Source organism: Aulonocara sp. 'chitande type north' Nkhata Bay, linkage group LG11 (genome assembly GCF_057382095.1).
Source record: "Aulonocara sp. 'chitande type north' Nkhata Bay isolate Kocher_YH1m ecotype deep benthic linkage group LG11, A_spYH_male_GT1.1, whole genome shotgun sequence".
Taxonomy (NCBI): Eukaryota; Metazoa; Chordata; class Actinopteri; order Cichliformes; family Cichlidae; genus Aulonocara; species Aulonocara sp. 'chitande type north' Nkhata Bay.
The window spans coordinates 14460873-14485657 of record NC_141354.1 but is presented as its reverse complement, the minus strand read 5'-3'; the positions used below and the strand labels follow the sequence as shown (position 1 = coordinate 14485657).

Here is a 24785-nt window from a genome sequence, read left to right as displayed (position 1 = left end):
CACGCTGCATCCTCACTGATAGATTCACATATGTTTTCGAACGTGTCTAGACTAGACTAGCTGTGCAATTACTCACCAAGCTGCACACAAACTCACAACCATGAGCCAGCAGAGGAAAAAAAACAAAACAACAAAAAAAAAAAGAGTGCTCTGTGTTTCTCTGCTTTTTATAACTTTCCCCTTTTCCTCGCTTTTATTTAGCCCCATAAAGCAGAGTTTTCAGTTGGCTTCAAAGCTCTGTGCCGAGCTCAGTTGGGGGCCTTCAAAGCCCCCTGTCTGTCGGCAGGTTTAGGCACAGAGAAAGCTTCTTGTTCTTTAAGGATTTGGCTCACAAATAACGCCCAGCCAGGGCCAAGGCAACTAGCTTGCACCCTGACAGGATAGTAGACAGACTCCAGCATTTTAGTGATGTGTTTTATGGGCTGTTGCTACATCTATCCGAGTGAGTACCTGCTCTGTTTGGTTATGTTCTGCATTCTTCTGATGTTTTCTGTGCTGTCCTCTTCTTAAAAATGGTGCCTGCTTTCAAGACATTTATCTTCTGACTGTTTCCACTAACTGTAAAATGAATTCTTGAAACTGAAGAAGTAAATCTAGAAGTAGTCTCTAATTCCTAAATGTAGTTTTCTTTCCTTTTTTGCATTGGATTGAGTTAGTCCACATGAGAGATAAAAAGTGCACTAAAAATAAAAAAAAACTGCAGAAACGTAACTGCTGTTGCATTTTGAATAAGAACGCTTTCCTTGAGCTTCTCTTTAGATACAAACTGAGTAAGATCATTTTGCAGTGTGGACTATATTGGCTTAGTATTGGCTAACAAGGGCAGATAAGTAGAAGTTTTTGTCTACACCGTCTGATATATATAAGGGTTTAAAAACAGGTCTCCGAAGAACTACAGTGTTTAATAGATTTTTTACCTAAATATGTGACATTGTGGTTTTATTATTGCTACAAGATTGATACACATGTTGCTGGTACTAGATTTTTTTTTTTTTTTTTTTTTTTTGACATTTTAAAGCAAAAAGGATTCATTAGAATTTTATTATATGCACATAGTGCTCATGCTTCAGGTTTTGGTTTAAGGAAAACTCACATGAAAACATAACAACAGGTTACTCGGCTATATACCCCCCCCCCCACTGGCCAATCAATGCAGGAATCAAGTTCAGTTAAAAACAGCATTTTGACAGTGAGCGAGATAAATCGAACTGCGGCTGAATTTACACAAAACGGAAGAAAAAGAAAATCTATGTTTGGACGCCAGCTCTGTGAATGCCATCGAGTATTATGTGTAGCTTGTATGCTTATAAAAATATTATTCAGAGGTATTGCTATATTTGTCAGATTTAACTTATTTCCAATATAAGAAATAAAAACCAGCACATTTAAGAGATTATTTTGTGTGTTTTCACATTATTTCTTCTTTTCTTGTGTTTGTTTGTGTGTGTGTGTGGAGTTGTTCTGATGATTGTTGCGATAGGTGTCCCACGCATTACTCTGTGCTCTAACGCAGTGCTTAGAATTGCAACACTGCAGAATCAAATACAGATCATGATCATGATTTTCTATTTTCAGTGAGACGGTCGGCAGTAACTGATGGGTTTTTGACTTTGTTTGTTAGAAAGTGTTGCACAGTTACCTGTAAGGACCTGTAGGTTTGTAATGTCAGACTGCAGTGAGGATTATTAGTAAAATGAACGTGGGGGGAGGGGTCACTGACCCTTTAAACTGGCACTCACTGTCGTCTCCCTGATGTTTAAAGATGGAGGACATGAAGGATTGGGTGAAAGCACTTCAAACTTGACTCTCATATTATTTTTTGTTGAGGGGATAGGTTTGTGTCTCCAGCCTGTGTGACTGCCTCCTGTGTTAACCTAAATAGCTGATCAGACTCTAATAATTTGATATTCTGATTTAATCTAAAGCAACGAAACATTAATAAAAGGACACATTTTCTGTACTTTTTTAATAGTTCAGGAGCATAGCTAAAAATGATATCATACACAAAGACAAATAAGAAAAACCTGTGTTTTAAAATATAATACAGCAGCTGTGTCATCATAGTGTGTAAAAACAATATCACTTTGCTTCTCTCTCATTGTAAAAATGTACGATACATATCTTGTTGTGCACCTGTCCTTAAGGTCTTCACACAGTGTTGTCTCTCGCTCTTGCTTTTTACCAGGGAGCTGAGGATCACAGGAATAGCACACACTATCACCTTTTTTTTCCTCTGCTTCTCTTATTGTTAGTCACTTTGGATAAAGGCCTCAGCTAAACGCCTAAATTGTAATTGTAAATAGCAGGCCAGCCCACATGTTAGCTCACCAGTCACAGCACGCTTAAGAAAGCAATGCTGAGAGGCTGACGGGATGAGATCGAAACAGGCAGCCATTATAATCAGTCATTCAGCCTTTTGGAGTAGACATTCAGCGTTTGTGGTTTGTTCTAAATTTAAAGGGAACCTCTGTGACCTGCTGGCTTTCACCGGCCTAAAACCACTTCGCTTTCCCTCCCTCCCCTCTAGCCTTTTCCCTTTTCAAAGCCTCCGTTACTCTCCCTCACCCCTCGCCGTTCTTTCTTGCACCCTTTATTTTTTCTTTAATTCAGAGACGGCTAAAAACTAACTTTTTTCAAAAGTCACACAAGGTTTTTTGGAGAAATGACCTGAGACTGCATCATCAGCTGATAGCATTGTCATTTTCTGTATATTTATTTCTTATACGTCCAAAAACAGCTTGTGAATTTTGCTTAATCAGTGATTCTGCATTATTAAAAAATCTGATTAAAATGGCCACTGAACCATTTCTTTTTAATTTTCCACTTTTAACTTTAATGCTGTTCATGTTATTTCATTATTTTATTCCTGCAATTTGCACAGGGTTTTCTCTTTTTCAAACTGGAAGATGCACAGACATTGATAGAGGAGACTTGAATGATAACCAAAGAATGATGCTGGCAAAGGTAAACAGTTTTTTATGTTATTTAGGGCTTTTCAACTGATTTTTTGCTACCTACATAATCTCTGAAAAGTAAGTCTTGCACATTTTTACCCTTTATGGATGGATATATTATCAAAATTAGTGACTCCTAAATGACAATGCTTGGTTATATAGGGGCAGCAGCACTAGGCTTTGTCTGCATGTGCCCTGAGAGAGGAGGACAGGGAAACTCCCTAAGCAAGCCACCACTGCATCATATGGATAATACAGTTACACAAACGGTCCCGCTGAGGGGCAATTTAGACTTTTCCGGTCCCCCTGACCTGTCTGTTTTTGGGATGTGGGAAGAAGCCCAGCAAACACTAGAGGGGGACATGCAAACTCAACACAGAAGCCAACTAAATTAACCAGTGGGCTGCTGTGCTGCCCTGTTATTATTATCAGTCACACACCCTGTCTCTCTGTTTTACCTTTCCTCTCTCCTCCATTTCCCTCTGTCAAAGCACAGCTGGGGAATATTGCCTGTGTGTGTCACTTCTCCAGCAAACTGTGGCTCTCTGCTGTGCTAATCATATTTCTTCCGGCAAGTTGTTAACTCTAGCGGGAAAGAGGTGGGAAGAGAGGAGATAGGGATGCGGTGGAGAAACAAACAGAAACAACAGAGGGGAGAGGAGAGAAAGCACATGGGAAACGGCGAGCGATAGAGAGGGATAGATATGGAGGATAAAGAGTGCTGTAATTAGCTATGTTTTTCAGTCTTTTATAATTCAGTCACTTTGTTGAAATATGCGCTAGTGAAGGCTACCTGATTCTCTCTCTTACACTTCTTGTCCCCTTTCCCTCTCTTCCTGTCTGCGCCTTGCTCTCCACCTTTAAATAATGCAGTGAGAGAGATGGTTCTTACATACTGAGGAGGTGTCAGGGAGGCAGGCGGGAGCGTCAGCACCATCACACCTACCAAAGTGACACATCCACAGCCACACCTGCACCCTTTTCTGTCATACCTGTTTAGTGTGCAGCTAAAGTCTACCACTGAGTAGATATTTAGACTCATACCACTAAGGTAAAACATTAAGGCCTTGCTACATGAAGGAGGCGGTATTGCAATGCATTTATATGCAAGCAAACAGACTAGCAATGTAAATTAAATTACAGGCAAAAGTGCCATTGCATAGCTATTATGTGGCTATTTCAAAATCTGTTAGGACTTGTGGTAAAAGCAGTAACATTGATGTGCTGTAACAAGAATTTTACATATTTCACTATGGAAAAAATACTAAATTACACCTTGAATCCTCTACACTGTAAGTATACAGTAAAATCTGGTGAAGATTTCGCAATGCCAATTATGTTGGCAAAACTCTGAACAGATGGGTTTATAAAACAGCATCTTTTTAATTGGATATGGCGTATTTAGCTCACAGTTTACAATGTTATTGCCTTTACAGTTGTAGGATATAGTGTGCTGTCAACAAGTGGGCTGCTGGCACGGTTTACAAAGAGAAAACTTCTTCAAAAAGTTCAAATTTCAATATTTGTTTGTTTTTAATAGAGAATTTTACATACAGATTTTACAGACTTGGACAAGTACTTGAAATGTTATTTATTCTCTACCTCAGTCTTTACCAGTGCACTCTGTGTTTCCTTCAAGGCACTGCTTACACTGGGAACTAACACTGAAAGCTGTTGGAGAATATTCCAAGCTGCAAAAAAATACATAAATAAATAAAAACAACTGCGTGAAAGTTGACCACAATTACAAGATAATTTGCTAATCTGCTAATAGTTAATAACATAATTTGATTATGTGTAATGACAGGGATGAATTACACCAAAGCGTGAATTACCAGACCCGTTATTTTGTTCGATTGTCAGAGATGAACAGTAATATGGTCATTTGGCTTTGCCTGCTGGGATAAAAATATTAATAGCCAGATTTTAATGCGATTTTTTGTGGTTGATATATTGTGTGTGTTCCAGCCATTTCTGACCAGTTTTTTTAGACGATGCCTCAAGGACTCTTCTGCTCATTGGCTCAGCTAAAACCTACCTACAGAAAACACATGCTGCTGTAAAGCTACATTTTACCTGATATTGTACAGTACACATTCCTGATGATTCACAGCCTCTCAGGGCCTCTTCTGTTTTATTTGCACTTTCAGGAGCTGCTTTTTTTTCTTGGCAAATATAGACATCCTTTTTTTTTTGTCTGTCTGTCAACACTAGATCTGTTGCAACTTCAATATTCTCAGTGTCAAATTTGTGTGAGACAAATATCTAATAATAGCCGGTCTATTAGATAGATGGCTCATGCCAGAGTTTAGACACAGAGAGCTGTTTCATGCTGCTCCGCTGTTAGGAAGCCTTCAATACTGAGCTGATGAAATACAATACAATTAGGACTCACACTGATAAACAATGGATGGCGTGCAATATATTGACACTGTATTGCATTTTTGCATGCCTGTTATCTGTTCTCATTGGAGGGGTGATTAACCGCAGTGTGACCTTCAAATGACACAATGAGGGTAGAAACGCAAAGTCAGCAGAAGATAATTACATTGCCCTCGGTGCTGTTAAAGTCTATTTAAAGGCCGTTCTGAAATTAGCTCTGTGTTTCTGTGATTAGTGTTGAAATATGAAGACAATGTTTTTATCGTTCATGCTGATTTTAATTTTACACACACACACCACTCAAATATTTCCTAAATTAAATTTGCTAATGGTTCCCTGCTCCTTGTGTACAAGGCCATTAAATGTGCGGTACACCCTACAAATCATGCATCTATGAGACGGTAACACGGCAGACAATAATGTGGCAGAGTAGATTATTATATTATTAATACGAAGGGGACATTTCCCCTATCGTTTGAAAGGAGAATATCACCCACACAGCTTTGTACCCGCAGCCGAGGCGAGACTGCCTTTATGCATAATTCATATTTCTATATCGTCATGGTGATCATGTGAGATGAGTGTTTGCTCTCGCAGCAGGGAAGCTGGTTGGTGTGTGTGTGTGTGTGTGGAGGGAGAAAGGGAGGGGGGCAAGGTGTCATGAGGGACAGAAAACACTGAACGAGGGAAGGCGAAAGGAAAGAAGAGGGAAACTGTGACAGGTAAAAAGAAAAAAAACAGACTCCATATTCGGCTTAATTATCTTCTGTCTAAAAACGGCCCACTTTCACATTTTTCCTAATACAGTTATTTTTACTCAGAGATCAACAGCAGGGATGGGACTCAGAGGTTTCGAGAACGGCACGTAAATAGTTTCTGAGTCAGATTTGTACTCGCAGTGCAACACACCTCCATGTTATCCCCAGGATTTTTATTGGCAAATTAACTGACTGCACTCTGCTGTTTCTAAATTCATGTGAAATATAATGTCGCACAATATTATCTGAAAATAGCAAAGACAAGACAAGAACCTGAAAACACAACGACGCGTGAATTAGAAAAAAATAAGCCTGGATTACTCGAGATATTTGCATCAAGATAAAAAACCCACAGCAGTGATGATACGCCTTTGCTTTGAAAGGCATTATAGATGCCTTCCTGCTGTTATTATCAGTATTATTATGATTATTATTATTATTAGATTTTTTTGAAAGCACCAACACATTCATTAATTCCCCAAAGTGAGATTTTCTCTACCTGGAAAAACATTTTCTCAGAGCACAGTGGTATTGCTGTTCTCCACAAGTGACAAAATTAGGAATTGTTTCATTCTTGTTCATAGAAAATCGTAGAAGAAAGGTTCCTAATATGAATTCACCTCAATACTTTTGTAATAAAGGTATAAGAAAAGCAGAAAGAAATAGCCGCGAACATTGATGTCCTCAATAATTTGTGATCTTGTCTTAAATGAGCCAAAAATGCAGAAATACCATATAAGTCATACAGAAAACATCTCAACATGCCCTTTGACCTTTCTGTCCACTTCCTGATTCGGGGGGGCAGTAGTTTGCATTGAAGGCAGTAGTTTGAAGTTTAGCTGCTTCTATAGACCAGCTTCCAGAAAGTCCTACCAATATTAGGATATATTATTTTTGCTTTCTTATTAGTGGCACCATAGTGTAGTAGTTTGTACAGATTATCGAGCAGAAGCTCCGTGTTTCATTCCCAGGAGGAGACACCAATCCCTTTGGGGTTGCATCAAGAAGGGCATCCGGTGTAAAAATCTGCCAAATCAAATATGTGGAGCTACCTGCTGTGCCGACCCCTGGTGAATGGGGGAGTAGTTGAAAGTAGCTATTTTTTGTTTCTTATTGTTTTTTTTTTTTTGCTTGTCTCCACTCATCTTCTCTCCATCCTGGGTGAACTCAAATCGATCCAGTTGCTGCTCCGAATCTTCTCGAGAGCCTCTCTTACAGGCACACACAAACACACGCGCACACGTCTCTCGTTCAAGCTTGATATTCTGCTCTCCCGGTGGACACCATGAACTAGAATTAATTATCTCCGGCCCGTTATGGACACACGCACATATCGCACATCCACAGAGAAACGCACATATAAACACACATTCGCCCACTCGTGTGTGTGTGTGTGTGGTGGGGGGGGGCACTGCGTATGCACTTAGCAGCGTAAGTGTGAAGTTGCTCATATTTAGTATTCCCTCGGCGTCGTGCAGAAAGATATTGCAAAGCTGTGTCTGTCCGTGCATGTGTGTTTGCGTGCGCGGACGTGTGTGAAGGCTGGAATTCAGAACTGTATTGATTAAACACAGCAGGGGGTGAGTGTGTGAGCACTGCAGATAGCTCACTCACCTGCCACTCTGCAGACACACGCACGCACACACACTCACACCACACACCATCATGCACAAACATCAAACTGTCCGTTGGCTTCCTTAAAAAGAAGCTGCCTGGCTTTCGATATGATGAATAAAAGAAATCAAGGAATTTTAATTCGGCTTTGAGATGCGAAGTATCACATTTGTATTGAAAATGTGTCTCGAGCCATTTTCTGTTCTTCTTTGTGGCGGAGAATATGCCGCTGTTTGACAGGTTTACCATAACGGACAGTACATTTTCACTCAGTGAGTACAACAACAACTTTTACCCTCTAATTTGTTGGTCATTAAAATGTTGTTTGAATTTGACTGTAAGCGCCACAATGGCAGCGATACTGGGGCACAGCAGCTTCTCCAGTCCGTAAGACAGCACAGAAATTGTTGAAACACAAAACATGACGGTAATTGAGAGGCACTTTACTCAACACGGACCTTTCACTCACCCAGATTAATTCATATGTAGCTATTTTGTGATTTTGCATTGCTATGTCCTGTTCAACCTGCTTGGTCATCGTATCAGTGATATTTTTTGATGGGTATTCAGTGGTTTTGCAATCAGTTACAGTCTGATTCTTACCCTGTGAGGAGTTTTAGTATTCATTTGGAAATTTCAAGTCCACCAGACAAAACTGGAGGATTGAAAACAACATGGTGTTAAATGATTGGTAGACATTATCCATATATATCTCATGTCAACTTAATAATCAGTGCTTAGCGCGAATTTCAGGACCTCCTGATTGTAACTACACCAACATTGCGCCTGATATGAATTCAGAAGCAATGTTAAATCACACACATCATGTGAAACGCTAACATGTCACAGAGCTCATGTGAGCTCGTCAGCTGCATGTTGGAGCCGGTGAGACTACTTTGCTTGAAAAGTTGGACTAGGTTGTTTTTCAGTACTAGAATGAGCTTTTCTAGTATTGTGTATGAACTATGTGTGAACAGAAACCAGGTCTTGAAGATGGATCCAGCTACGGCATCATTGCGAAACCCTCAAACCACCGTATACCCTCCTATTAGTCAACAGAATGATCTGTCAGCACAGGCAGAACTGAAGAATTTGTAATATTCGCCTCAAGAGAGGAAGCCAAACAACAGTGAAACGGCCTGATAATCTAGAAATGATGCATCATTTACTCCCTTTTTGGGCATTATACATGTTATGAACACCCGTGGGGACTGTAAGGCTAATAAAGTGATCAGATTATAAGTGTCTAAACATCCTTATGGCTTCTCCTTCTCCTCTTCTTTTTCTTTGACCTGATCATTGAGATCCTTTATCCGTTTCCTGTCCTGTATGCTATATTTGTCTCCTTTCCTTTTCATTACTCCTCTCCTTTCCACTCTACTCACACCTCCTCTCCTCGCAGTCATCAGTGTGGTGGCAGCAAGAGAAAAGGAGCAGAGGGGAACACATCGGCCGGGGTCATTCGCTTGTCTTTCATTCAGCCCTTTCCTTCTGTTCTTCCTTGCCGCAGATTCATTTTGAGCAATTTTTGTTGTTATTTAAACAGTTTGAAGCATTTCTCTGTCTTTTTCTTTGTGATATGAGGCATGAAATGCTGATTTCCTGTGGTTAATAGAAGTAAATGCTGGACAGGGTTGAAATCAGTCCCACTGGATTGTGGATCCGACTCTCATCCTGTGGACAACATCAGCAAGAGAGAAAATTTCTCTAAATTCATTTTAAATCCATGTCAGGTCTGTCAATCAACTCTTTACTTGGTTCTAAATACAACTGTGTGTGTAATGCTACGACACACAAGGTATCAGGGCTGATTTGTGGCGTACTCCTCTTCAACACACTTGTGATTGTCTGAAATGATGCTGACACTTATAATTACGTGTAAAGAGCCTCTCTTGGAAATTGCAGCAAACCATTTACTGAAATTTGACTCAGGCTGTCCATAAATATCACAAATAACATCCTGTAACATTTATGAAAAAGGCTGCATGTGGAGGGGTGCGTTTGTCTTCTCCTTCATTATATCATCCACTGTCTGTCTGTCTGTCCATCCATATCGCTTTCTTTTCTTTTTCTTTCTTCCTTCCCGTCTCTCTCTCCTCTTCCTCTATCTTTCCACACTACTGGGTTTTAATCACTGCTGTAATTGGCAACTCCCCGCTGTGCATGTGCTCTCACACAAACACACACGCGTGCTCTGCCTAGCTGCTGCAAATCCCTCTGGCAATGTATATGCGTGTGTGTTGTGGGGGCAGGAGAGAGAGAGATATGGAGAGATAAGGATAATGAAAGAAGGAGAGTTTCAGAACTACAGGCCAACTCACCAACTCCACAATCTGTCTGCTGTGTGAAAGTGGAGCTAGGCAGCCAAACTGTAATTATCTAAGGGGGGCAAAAAGCTGCGTTTCAAGATTTATTACAGAACACAAAGTTGTTGTTTTTTTAACTGGAGTTGGTAAAGAACCTGACTCAGTCAAATTAATAATATGCCTAATCACATTCAAAGAATGCCACAAAAGGTATATATATAGGAATAGGTACCAGCAGTGATAGATCACTATAAAGCACCAATGCAATCTAGCAGCCTTGCTTCAAACATTTATATCTATAGACTGCAATATTGGGCATTTCTCAGCAGAAAAAAATGAGCTATGTGAAATAGTTGTGATGACATCTTTTTCAATAATTTCCCTTGTGGGATCAATAAAGTACCTATGTATCAATCTAAAAGATGGATATCTCACACAGTGATAGAGACTTAAAAATAGGCATTCCTACTAATAAAGACAGAATCAGTAATGCAGGATAAATATCTTGTAGCATTTCTGGCTGTCTACTAAACAACCTTCAGGATCACAGCCAGAAATGCTTTGTGAATGAAGACAAATGTGTAGTAAATCAGTGGTGGTAAAGCACGCAAAATGACCAGGAAACAAGAAAATGTCGTTCGGATGTTTGGATGATGATGTGTCTGGTAGTAATGCGTTTTTCACTGACTGCAAGGATTAAAGGAAACAGGAGAGACCGCAGATGTGTCTCGCAACCTTCGTTTTCAGTTGGTTTTCAACCTGCATACATCCAACTTAATGTCACAGACAAGTTTATTAGATCTAGGCGGCAGACTGTGGATTGCAGTGCAGTTACTGCAGCATTGCTGAAATCTCACAGCATGTAGGCGCCTTAGGACCAAGTAAAATGATCAACCAACCATTTCTGCACCTCGGAGAACTCGAGGCAACTTTCTAAAATGATGAATCAACTGTTTGCACACGGATCCTGATTTGTTTTCTTCTTATGTTAGGTTTAGGTTTGTAAATAATCATGAAAGGTTCCTTATATGTACACTGAAGGAGGGCCATTGATCAGTTTACACTCAATAAACACCTCAGGCCTCCGTTTATCTAGCGTGGTCATAAGTGTCCTAAACACCTGTAATACTGAAATGCTAGATATTTATCACCTACACCTCTTCCTAAACTAAAGTAAATTAAAATACTTATTTGTAGTACTAAAACTACTTTAGCCACTTTAGTTTACAAAGTCAGTTATATTATAATGTTACACATTTGAAACCATAAAGTAAATAAATTACTAATATTGTCAAGGCTCTGTGTGCGGGCAGGCGGAGAGGAGGATCCAAACGCAGGACTCGAACATAGATTTGAGAATCAAAACCACAGCTTTATTGCTGGCCAGAAAACAAAACATAAACCAAACATGAAAACACAAGCTGGAACACACAGGCACGGTCTGAGGGTGAACAGACGTTAACGACGCGACACTGACATAAAGACACACTGGGTTTAAATACACTGAGGGAGTCATCAAGGAATTAGAGACAGAAGGGGGACACAGCTGGGAGAAATAAGACCTAACGAGACAGGGAGAGCGAAGCCGGAATACTGACATCAGACAGGAACAAGAACCTTCAAAGTAAAACAGGAAACAAAACACACTTTACTAAGACACAGACTAGACAGAGACAGACTAGACGCTGACCAAAGTCTACTAAATAATAATCATAATCACAACAGTATCAGATCATAATAAAAAAAAACACCAAGATAACAGAAACACCAAGTACCAGAGAAACATAAAGGAAAATCCATGATGCAAAAGTACCAAAACATAATGAACTCAAAATACTGGGTCCAACGGACCCAGAACCGTGACAAATATACATATTTCTCATGATTATTTGATGCAAATGTCACAAAAAAGACTTTTTTCGCTATCTATATTGTAGAGGAGCAGCTCAAATGTTACACATGCAAAGGAAAATTGTACACAACTTGATGAAATATGCATACAAGCACAGACACAATTAAAGGACTGCAGTATCAGTGTGTGAACTAAGTCCCTGTTGAAACTGTGTCCAGGCTTAGGTAATGATTTTGAAGGTGTATTTTCTTGTGCTGTTGGTGTTGTCCAGCCCACACTTTTCCACCCCTCACTATCAGCACAAATCAGTGCTGGCTGATTTACAAAAATAAGCCTTTTTGTGCCAAGAGCATATGCAGCGTGTGCTAAATGGCAACACAAGCGAAAGTACAGCAGAACACATAGACTTTGAAAAGTTTTCATTCAGAAAAAACTGAGCAGGACGAATGTGTCTGATCACTGAAAGGAGTTTTTCGGATCCGTGCTGAATATAGTGAAGCTCTTTTTTTTAAACCAGCAGTTGCCTACCAAATCCTGAGAACCATGTGACAATGGCCATGCTAAACACAATGTTAAAGAATCCCAGCTTTATGGTTATCATGGCACATTGACCGTAGAAAGAAAACTTTCATGCTTGTGCAAGTTTGTGTATGTGTGTGCTTCTGTGCATCTTTTATGTGGGTCACCCTACCATGTCTAATGGCCCCTTGCTGCGTGCAGCGTCCTGGGCTGAGCTGCTCCCTGCTGTCACACTCACACACACACACAAACAAATGCATAGACTCAGTGGGGGAGATTTTGGGGTGTCCCTCACCCTAATACCATCCACAATACACCAGCACTGCATCTGTTGCTCCTACTCTCAAAGTTGAAAGTTGATCAGCGAAGTGCTAGCATGTCTCCGCTCTCTAGATTTGTCTGTTCATTTTTATTTTTCACCTTAACTCTCTCTGTACACTTGTTCCTTTTTGTTTTTCTTTTGAGTTCCCATCCCTCTCCAAAGATGGCTAACTATTTTTCCAATTTTTCTCCACCTTTGTGTTTCTACTTTTGACTAGCATTGGATTGTAAGCGTTAGCCAGTGGCCCAATCTTTGTCTTTTGCCTGTCAAAAAATGGAGGCAGAGGCTTCACCCTCTGAAGGCCTCCATCGTACAGACAGCTGTTTAACCTGCTAGCAACTGCCTCAGCCAGGTGAGCTTCTGCACTACACAAATTTAAACGACTGCTGTTACTGACATTATGTCTACTTTGATTGGGATTCAGGCTTTGTACTGCATAAACCGGTTAAATCTTTGACAAATACATGTGCAGTACTTGCTGCTGGATGGAAAATGCTAAATTGCTAAATGAAGAAAAGGGTAGGAAGTAGACGAGTTTAGTTGTATGTGCAAGTCGAGTATTCTAATTAAAAGTGTGTTGTTTTCCTCCAAAAATCCAGCGCCTGTCAATGCAAAGTAACCACAGTGAGAAAGAAAGAAAATGTAGTAAGTAAAATCTAATACTGCAGTTTTATTTACAACCTTCACTGTGAATAATCTGAGAGGAGAGGAGAGGAGGGGGATGGGTGGGGTACACCCAGGAAAGCAGAGCAAATACTGAGATGCTGAAAATTGAGATTGCTACAGTTAGAGCCCGACTATCCCTGCTCTACAGCTGTGACATACACATACACACAAATCAGAGAATCTCAACTAAAAACATGAAGAAGGTTGAAGAGTGAAACTTCCTTCATCCTCAAAATCTCTTGGAAAATTTGCAGTTTTTTTTCATAAGGTCATTTTTCACAATTTGTGCAACAGTATGCACATTTACGTCCATCCATAAAGCATAAAACACTGTAAAACACATGCAGACCAGCTCTCAGGCACAGAGAAGCCAGTTACGTCAGTATATTTTCACACTGCGGTAGTGTGTCTTTGTCTGCTTGTCGGCCAGCCAGCTGTAAGATGGAGGGCGAGAAATATGCTTTTAACGGATGACTTCGTCAGGCAAAACCCACGGCTTTGTCGTTTCTGTTTACGTGCGGCATCGTTTGCTCTGTCGATTTACGTCAGATGATTACTACTGTGTTATTTGGCTTTTATTTTGTGTATTTGTGATTACTTGTATTGTATGAGGTCGTGTGTGCAGGTCGAACAATGCACTGATTGGAATAAGTAGTTCTGCATGTCGCAGTCAGCTTAGCAGGTAAATGGTACGCCTGTGTTGTGCGCTCCACACGGGAATGCACAGCATACCCGGTGCGTCTTAAAATGTTTGTGTGCACATTAGTGGGGGATGGCAACCTCCTGTTCATCTAGCCACAGCATCAGCTGTTGTTCTGTCACAAATACACACACGCGCACACACAAATTGAAAAGCAGAAGTGATTTGTTCCAATCCTATTGCTGCAGAAAAGGAGAGTGCGCAATAATATATGTGACTGATAAAATAATAAATCCATATTATTGCGGCACAGCGCAGAAACACAGTCCTGCAACACATGTAGCTCCCTTTATGAAGCTTGTAACATTGCCATTGATTCCACTCTTAAAGTAAATCAGCAAACTTCTCGTTTTTTTTTGTTTTTTTTTACTTAAAGTGTTTTATGAGCTTCTCATTAGCGTAATATGATTTTCAGTGTCACCGTCACCGTCTTCTCCTACCTGACCCACCCGGACAAACCGGCAGCAACATAATCGCTGGACGCAAACTCGATGGTGTTTGTTTTCGCTTAGCTATGACAGCGATGCACTGAAGACAAAGCCGTTTCAGGCACCGGCATCGATATGTGAAAGACATGGGCACAAAACAAAACCCCGGACATGCGTGGTGAGGCAGAGGAAGGCTCAGAGCGGCTCACACTGATTCAGACTTAGAGGAGGCCTCAGTGAGAGAAGGTTTGTCGTTGTTCCACGAACACAAACCCAGATGCTTTCAGGCTTTGATTCCAGGTTACTTTTTCACTGTTCACAGTGGGAGCGTGCACACACACATATATATATACGCAGACACACACATGCACACACACCATGGACTGGACTGATAGGATTAGAGACTCGCGCTATATTCTCTCTGTGTCTTTCTTTTCCTCTCTCACCCCCTCTCTCTCTTGAGCCTGCAAAGCCTTGATTATTCACAAGGTTAGTTCCTGATTGCATATAGCAGTAGCAGACACAGGTTCATTATCTCTCCACCTCTTTTTTCTTTTCTTTTTTTGCTCTCTCGGTCGAGCGAATAGGCTTGGCTCACATACGGACTCAAATTTGCAGGCTCACAAAAGACACTCTAGCATGTTGCGTATTATTGTCTTTCCCTTCATTATTTCCTTATTTTAAATCTCTCTCTCGCTGTCTCTTGATATTTTCCTCTCTATTTTTAGTGTCCTGGAACCCAGGTATATAGAGGATTATTCATGTATAGTAGGTAGGATGATGTCTGCCGTCGATTATACTAATAAAATTGCAGTGAGCTTGAAAAGGCAGGTCTAGCAGAATACTGATGACACTGTATGTATGTGTGCGCGTGTGTGGAGGATATCAGTGCTGCAGCAGCGAGCTTCAAAAGGTAGCCGTCGGCCAGCCCTCTGCTGTCACACAGGAGCTGTCGTTAGAAAACCTCCAACGGTAGCTCACATACAAACACAGCATACGAGGACGAGTTTCTGTTAAAGAAAGAAAAAGTATCAGTGGAAATGTTGTGGTTTTGTTCTAAAAGTCATTTCCTTGTGAGAGTTATTGTCCCGATATTTTCCGTTGTTGGTATTCTGATAAATGAATGAAGCTCTTATTTGTTTATTTCTCATTCGTTGTCAGGATGTCGGAAAAGATTGTTAGTTTTTCCCCTCTTTCTGAGGGACAATGTCCCTATTCGGAGGAGGGTGCGAGTGCAGTGTTGACACATGTTAGTGCTGGCTGATTAGTCAACACATAAAGGAACATGTAGCCCCTCCATCACTATTCAGCCATTTTGTCTCCCTGTCTGTCACCCCGGTGGAGTGGATGTTTGTGTGCGAGAGAGGCTTTTGTTAAGGAAATGCAATGGAAAGAGAACGAACGAGAGAGAAGACACCATGAAAAATTACACCGACCACAGCCAAGTCCCTGCGACCCTGGGTTGTTGTTTTTTTATTGCTAATTTCTCATCTTGGGATTCTACAATATTTAAAATTTCTATTTAAAAAGTAGAATTTTATATGTATGTGTGTGCTGGGAAAGTAATAAAATGCATTTAGTGATGAGTTTGTAGTAGCGCGTTGTGTAAGGTATTGTGTCAGATCAGAAGGTCGGTGGACATTGTATCTTAAGTGGATTAACCGGACGGTCAGTGAGACACACAGCCAAAGTGGCAGCCATAACCATGCCTCTGTCACTTAAAATTTTCTTATGATACTGATTTGTTTCCCGAGACTTTTTCACAATAGCAGGGTGGAGTTTGTGCAAATTCGCTGTGTAATCTTTTTGCTAAAAGCATGGAGGCTGACACTGTCGCAGCTCACATATTTACCGACATTTTATACATTTAAAACGCCCTCAGTTTTTTTGCATGTGGTCAAAATAAGATTGTTTATCGTTGTTTGCGATCATCTGTTATTTAACACATTTTTTATTATATACGGCAGATAAAAATGCCTGAATTATTATGCCAGTAGTGTTTCAGTTTCTGAATCTCACTGGGTATGCAACATTTAAAAAGCTCTTGGACCTGAATATCATCTGCAATCTGCATTAAAATGAATTGTTTTATAATACAGAAAAAGTGACATTGTTGTTGCAATGAAATGAATAATCTCACTCTGCAGGTGTTTTGTTTTTTGTTTTGACAACCATATATTATTAAAGCGTTACAATTTGTATTTTTAAAGATATTTCCAGTATTATACAGTGCAGTCGGTGCAGTATTTAATTTCTGATATATGTAACACATGCAAACACACCTTACTATATATAGTATAATATTCAGGGTAATCTTGCTGAGCATTTGAGCACAGAAAATATGAGTGTGATTTTTTTTTTTAACAAAAGACAGAAGAAATTCAACATTTCTTAAATAGTTTCTATTAAAAAGTAATTGTGAAGTACGCATTTGTAATTGTAATTTTCACCATCTTTATATTATTGTTATTATTATTTATGTACATTGTTTGATACTGTATTCAGATGGATTAATTACTTACTGATTGATTTTTCAGGTCTTGCACTGTTTTTGGAGAGAATAAAAAAAGCATAAACACTGTACCTGATAAATAGTCTGTGTACCTTTGAACAGCATAGCTCCCCCTCTGGCTTTCAGGAAGCTTAACATGTGCAATGCACCTCATTTGGTGGCATCAGTGCGTTGCTGTGACTTTGTGGTCATCTCTTAATTATTTTTGGGGGGGGTTTCTACTCTTAATGCTCAAACTAAATCATTTAAGCTCATTTTATTCTTCACATAATTGCGTAACTTCCTAGACAAAGCATCACGGTTTAATTTCATGCCCAACATTTTTCTATTTCTGTCTAAAAAGATTCTGTGATTGTTTTGATAAATTACACTATTATTATACAGTATTTTACATACTTATAGGTAATCACACAGATACTAATAATATGGTTTAAAACTACTCCCATGGATCAGCACTGCATTGACAAGAATAAAAATAAAATTAATACATACGTACTCGTGTTTTTCGTCAGTCTTCTTACAGGGATCAAATTTAAAATCATTTCAATAGAAGCTTTCATATTTATTATCACAGTGCATATTATGCCTTATCTCTACAGATAATAAATACTTAGATGTTTCAGATTTGTTATCAAGCTCTGTATGCCTTATCACTGCAAAGTAATCTATATATGTCTATATGTATATACTTAACCTGGTCTATGATAGACTAAATGATAAGCTTTCTAAAGTACTGCGAATTCGATTGTGATCTGATTATACCTTCAAGGCCTTGAAGTCAAAGTCCAGTCAAAGAGCTGCTTTATTCCACTTATTTTCCTCATATTTCTGCTTTTTCGTCTTTGGAAAGTGATTTCAATAGAGGGGGACTCCACAAGGTTGCATGTGTTGTGTAATGCCGTATACGGTAGTTAATGTGCGTCTTCTCTAAAGATGTTGTTCTGTGAGGTTTAAAAGGGAACAAATTATTACTTTGTCCCTTTGATAAAGTGTGACTTTTGCTCCATTGAATTTAAATTTTAGAACACGTGCACATAGTGTGTGATAGCATTTAGATTTGTTTTTGAATGTTAATTACTCAAAATTTTAAAGGTGTGTTTTCTGTCTAATAGTAACTATTCAACATCTTGAAGCTAGGTTGCTTTAAATGAGGCCTGTTCGTGTGTGTGTGTCGTAACCCTTTTGACTGCTGTCAATTTTTCAGTCTTTCAGTTTTTTGGTTTTATGTCTGTGTCGCACATATTTCCAACACACACACACATATATTCATTCATCTCTATGCAGGATCAGTCATGCTAAAGGTCGTCTATGTGCCAGCTTGACAATATTGTCTATAAGCTGCTTTGGAGCAAGAGAACTTCTAAGGACAATCACCAAGAGGAGGTTTTCTTCGCTTTACGTATGGCTCAGTGTTAGCGTGAATCACCGAGGTGGAGGGTGGCGATTCTTTTCAGCTCCCTCTCAGCTGAACCCATTCCAACTGTGAATAGAAACTGCAATTGATTTGCTAATGATAGAGTATTCACTGCTAATAAGATGGATATAACAACCTTGTCCTTGTCGGTTTGGGAGAAAATTGGCCTCCTAAATTGATTAAACTGAAGGTGAACTGGAGGCAGCCATGCAGGATGCTGCTTTATGCCGTGGAAAGATGATTTGAGATAAATGTGATGGAGCTGTTTATTTCAGCTTTTTTTTTTTTTTAACTAGAACGTGCCGTTTTATTATTGTATAATAAAATGATTGGAAATTTGTAACAATTTGTGAAATTATTAAGACAAATTTTATCATAATCGACACTTAGACTGTCAACATCGCTGTTATTTCTACTGTTTTAAACATGCAGAATTATATTTTATGAAGAACTTTACACATCGGTTTGTTAAAAACATGCAAAAACTTTTTTTTTTTCTTCAGGCCATTTAGCAAAAATGGTTATTGGGTTTTTATTTTACAATATATTTTTTCCCTCTTATATCAGCAGCCGCTGTGCCATGAGTTACTGACTGGAGTCATTGTAGGTTTGCAGAGTCATGTTTTTGGGTTTAGCATTTCAAACTAAATCACTAATAAAGAGAAAAATCTCTGTAGAGCACTATTTTGAATTTCACTCCCTTGTTATTTCCCATCAAACTAACATTTACACCCTCTCATGGCTTGTTAAATTTATTTCCTAGTTCATAATGATATGACAATAATAATGTTAGTCATTAGGCCCTGCTGTGGATGTGACACAAATGGCATATAAATCCAGATGTGACTGGCTTTAATGAGCAGCTGCTGACGATAATCCAGCTGATAAATGACTTTTAGGAGCTTTAAAACCCCTTCGGCTCCAGCATCACTCCACGAGGAGTTTATTTTTCAGCATGACATCACGAGATGTAATAAAATATCAGGGAAGAGTGTGGTAGCTTAGCGCGTCAACCACATATTCGCAGTGTTGAGTGAAATCCAGCAGAAGCCGGCTCTGCCTCTCTGTGTGCCTTGTGTTTAATAAAACAGAGACGGGCCGTAGAATTGATTCAGAAGAAGCCGAATGGCATTGAAACACTACAATGAAACTTGAGAGCTGTGGCCTTCCCAGTGCTCTGGCTCGCTGTGTTCGTCGCCACGTCGTGCGTCTCTGTAGAGGCGTGATAGAGTGCAGTGCATGAAATCTCAGCGTGGTTTTACAGGTAGATCACAGTGCTTGTACATCACACAGCAGTGCTATGTAACTCAGCTGTCTCTCCCATCCTCAATTTCCTCCTGCAGAAATCTGTATGAGTGGTGCCTCTCTGTCTGTCTGTGCAGGATGGATGCGGGATGGAGGACTTTTACCATGGCAACCACTAATGCAGTATAGATGCAGGGACTGAGCATGGGCTACTGCTGTAATAATACAGGATTCGTGGAAAGCAGGTGAAATGTCATCCGGGCTGTTTAAATGAGCACCTTTGAAGTCTGCTGTGGTTAACATTGAATCCCACTTGGCTCTGGTGGGGAAATTAGGCTATTGTTTCCTGTGTTAGTTCAGCACCCAAGCATTCTTTCTGCTCAGTTTCGATTCAGGAGCTTGTAGCTGACCAAAAAATAAAAAATAAAAGAGTCTCTCCTCAACACTATGCTATACTGCATAGCCTCACTTCATTCATATGTCAGCCCCACCGTCACATTGTTTCCTATATCGGCTTATACTGCCCAATCCTCATAATCCGTCTGTAGTCTGAGTCAAATATCTGGTCCATGCAGTGTCCTCTCACCTTCTTTTAGGATGTGATTTCCTCTATCCTCCTCTTCCTCCTCTTCACACACTGGATTACAACTGTCCAAGTTTGAAGAGTAACACCGAGCAGGTTAGCAGAGCGTTTTCACCCTTCCTGCTGTTTTTTAATATACCACAAAATTAGTATTGTTATTACTAATTGAGAGCAGCAACATCACCTCAGACTATTCTGTAGTGAATAGAGTGACTAAACAATTTTGTATTTAACGCTGTAAAAAGTAAATAAAAATAAAAATGACATTTAATTTTTTTCATTTTTCACATTTGTTTAAATGAATTTGTCAAGCTCGCTATAAGCATCTGCTACACTGTAAAGTAAAGGCCAAAGTGAAAGCGTTATAGTGTAAAATACATGGTCAGTGACTGACAGAGTATATTTGGTTTGCCCCGCTGTGTTAGAGCCATTTTTCAGTGTCAAGAGGGCCATAAGTCGCAGCCTCCGCACGAGAGTGTCGGTCCAAGGCAAACATTCCTTCCATGTGGCCCGGTCTGTATCCCTTCTCTGACCTGCTGTTGCTGTGTGTGCATGTGCCTGTGTGTGTGTGTCCCTGTGTGTGAGGGCGTATTTGTTTTGTCTGCCCCTATCTATAGCTTTGAGCTGCCCCTTTCTTTAACAGCTAGAGAAAGAAACCACACCCCTCGGGCCTTGGCCACTGCATGTGTATGTGGCACTTTGCTCTCCTGGGATTTGGTGATTTCTATTGCCGTGCCATTTCCTCACCAATAACCACGAGATGCCAAACTCTTCAGTTAAACAAGAGCAGAAAAATTAAGAGAGGAATTTTTGATAAAAGATATTATAATTAGGGACACACGTGATCATATGTGCCTCAAAATACACATTTTGGGATCAACACACCAACGAAAAAACTGGTCTTTCTTGTTACTACGCTCACATACAGCAGACCTGCACATAAATTAAATAACGCAGCACACAGAAATTCTGATGCAAGTGTTCACACAGGCATAAGAATGCAAACACACATGCGTATGTGAATACACAGCACCGGTGTTAGCCAATGAGAACGGAGCTTGAACAAGACCTGCAAGTCTCTTGTGACTATCTGCTCCTAGGAGACTGGGACCTACCTGTTTTTATGTGCTTGTTTGTGTCGCTGTTGGCACCTTGAGCTCTATATTATCATTACCTTGACCTGTGTTTAGTCAAAGCAAAAGCTGCGTATGCATACATGCAGTTTCGTCACATTCACGCACGAGTCAGGATAACTGATGCTTCGATTAAAGCGCTAGTGCCAAGCATTCATTCTTTTTTCTTTTTTTCCCTATGTGTAGTATAATGTTTAATCTGTTGTCATACTTGTCTGCTGAAATGGATCAAAAACACTGCTGGACTTATTTGTGTATTAATTGCCGGCAATTGACTAAATCCACCCAAAAATTATAGGAGTTGGACAGATTATTGTGAACTGACCTCACAGTGTGACATGATGCAGGATTGGAGAGGCGTAGATTACAAGCAAATATACAGAGCGTTTAAATTTCTATATAAAATGCAAGTAGAAATTAATCTTAACATGTTCGTCGTTTCAATAGTGCTGCTACTTCTACTAATGATGATGGTGATTTTATTGTATTCTATCAGGCTGCCTTATATTTTCCAATGATCTATTTACATCCAAACAAAAAGAATTTGTTATTAGAATTAAAATGTGCTTTGTCCTCTAAAACACCCTGTCTTGATGTCCATGCTGCTCTGCGTTTATCAATGAATTGCAGGTGTAAATACTCAGCGAACTCCTCGTGCTGCCAGGGCGGAAAATGAAACGGCCTCTCCAGCTGGAAGAACAAGTGTTGTGTGGGCTCCCTGAAGTGGTGCAGCACTGGGTCATTGGAGAGCCACAGCGTGTTTGGGAACACAACAGTCTGTGTTTTTTTCAGCACAGCTTGTTGGATGAAGGGCCATTTCACAGGCATTATGGATTAATCTTTGGCAGGATCCCTCCAGGATCAAGCAAAACTGGGCGTTTAACCTCACGTGTCACGATAGAGAGTTCTCTGGTGATAAACCAGGACAGAGAGGATTGAAGGTGACCCGCATTTCTTGAGTCCTTCTTAAAAATAAAATACGGGTACACATCCTTCTTCAGGTAAGTGGTACCCATGGACAAATAAATAATTAAACTGCCTTAATGTGAAGTGGAAAACCACCACACATTACTGTGTTATATCTCCCTGCTGATCACCCGATGTCCTGTTTAGGTACCAGAAAGTGACCGTTTGAACTGCGCTGCTGTGTCTGTCACTCCACCTTGCTGTCACCTGCACACAATCACAGATTCACAGCTGACACGTCCCAACGCTGCTTATAAACTGTTCATTACGCTCAATATTGAAATGCTTTCAAGTTCATTTTGACAGGAGGTGTGATAGACAGGTGTAAATTGAACAGTCTGGGTGCAAACAGAAAGACTGCTTATATGTATCCCAGCAGCTGTACATGTGTGAACTGTTAAATAAACGAATGGATGTGATCTTGCTTGTTTTCTTGCATCATGAGATTAATTTTAAAACAAGAATAATAAAAAGTGATAGTATTTAATGATCAATAGCTTTTCCAGAGAGACACTAAATCAAGAGATTGCGTTTCAAATGCATTTGATCTTTGACTTTTTTTTTTTTTTTTTACAGACGGCAAATATATTTTTTAACCCTTTACCTGGACCTAGAGGTCAAACTAAACTGTAAGGTAAACCCAGCACATGTGAAGCACTTCCAGTTCCCTGTTGCCTTAATTTGACAAGGATACGCTATGTTTTGTTTATTTACTGGGCTTAAATTGTGACTATTGGTATTGTCTGATAAAAATGAAATAATGAATCTATTATACAGACATTAACATTTTGAAGGGCCTGTGGAGCGAAAATTTGCATTTTTATTCATGCAAAAAAAACAACAACAAAAAAACCCAAACAAACTACAGTACAAGAAATATCATCTTGTACTCACACTAACATATGTTCCTCTGATTTTAGTGATGCCTGTCTAAATCAATTAATTCTTGGATTTCTGACTCAGTTAACCACAAATCACCGGCAACATAAACAGCTGGATTTTCACACTGGTTTTTAGGAGAGTTGTATTTTTAGAAGGGCTCTGTTTAGGTTGTGCACGCTATATAAATCCAAAAGCAGGTATGACTTTTAATGAAGGAGTTCACAAATACAACCTGTTTTACAAGAGTGTACTTGTAAGCAAGTGAAGGCTTTAATGTAGGGATGCCATATAACTCAAGCATGTTATGTCAGACATTGCATTGTACCATTGTATCTCTTGTTCAAAGAGGGCTTTTTGTGATATGTTTTAATGTATTTTCTCACAGATTGCTCTTTTCAACATCTGCACCCACAACCACGCATCATGTTTGATATTAATTGTATGTTGTGGAGATGTTGGAGGTTAAAAACCCTCCTGGAGGAACCCATAGTTAAATGGAAATAGAAATCACAAGCCTGTCACCTAAACAATAATTACGCTGCCTTTCCACTGATATGTGTTTTGGAGTATAATTAGAAAATCTGAATGTCTCGTCATCCTGTTTTCGTGATTTTGTGCCTTTTTCGGCTGCATGAGCACGCACCTGTGAGATAATGTGACTGCCAAGAAGCACAGTCATCAGATTTCAAACTTTGTGGCTATATATAACAGTGAGTGGCAGCAGTAATTGTCACTGTGGTTTGAAAGCTATTCCAAATGAAATCAATCACACGCTGGTACTGTAATTGTCTGTGTCGCAATCAGATGACACAGGGTGGAGTCATTTTAGGTGATGCGCTCATATATTGTGTACGTATTGGCTCTGTTGTTGATTTCATTCCCATGCATCCTATTCAGGGACACTGCATTGACTGTTTTCAATTGGAGTTTGGCTTTCAGTAACCTATTCCACCCACGCACTGTAAATAAAGGTTAATGAAATAGCCTGTAGGCAGTTCACAGGAAAGGATTTACCTTTGTTTGCCCATGACATTGCTACCTGCAGAATGAAGGGGTACTGAAAAGGTACATTATCTGCTTTCATAACGTGGAGATTAAGGGACCGAACAGTGAGTAGAGGACTTGCAAAGCATATTTAAATTTCCTATGTGGCCTATCCACCAAGTTACTTGTTATTGAGCCAAATAGAAAGTGATCTGAAAATTAACAGCCACAACTCTGTGATCTCAGAATAAAGGAAAGATCAGACTACTCACTTGAAGGACCTTGGCGATGCCCATAGATCACTAATAATTTTAATGGCTGAATGTGCGTTCTAATGGACTCAGGAAATATGATTAATCTAAGTCTACAATATTTATAAGAAGTAATTCTGTTATAGCAATGCCCACATTGTTTGATCAGTTATGACTTTAATGTGATTAATTGGCTGATCTCATATTTTTTCCAACTTAAATATGAAAACCACATTAATCACTTTTTATATTTTCTGCATATGTGAGATTTGGTGGTATTCACAAACAAGTCATGAGCCTTCCAGACATCACTG

At 39.6% G+C, this 24785-nt stretch overlaps 1 long non-coding RNA gene across 3 annotated transcripts; it reads left to right on the top strand.

Moving 5' to 3' along the window:
• Positions 1-268: 268 nt before the first annotated feature.
• LOC147318655 (uncharacterized) lies at positions 269-23579 on the top strand. Of its 3 annotated transcripts, XR_015131392.1 has the most exons (6): positions 269-442; positions 19810-19917; positions 20269-20351; positions 20681-20768; positions 22019-22389; positions 22502-23579. It is a non-coding gene; the product is annotated as an uncharacterized LOC147318655 (long non-coding RNA). The 3 variants fall into 3 exon arrangements; XR_015131390.1 differs by having other exon boundaries at positions 19810-20351; XR_015131391.1 differs by lacking the exon at positions 20681-20768 and having other exon boundaries at positions 19810-20351.
• The last annotated feature ends 1206 nt before the right edge of the window (positions 23580-24785 follow it).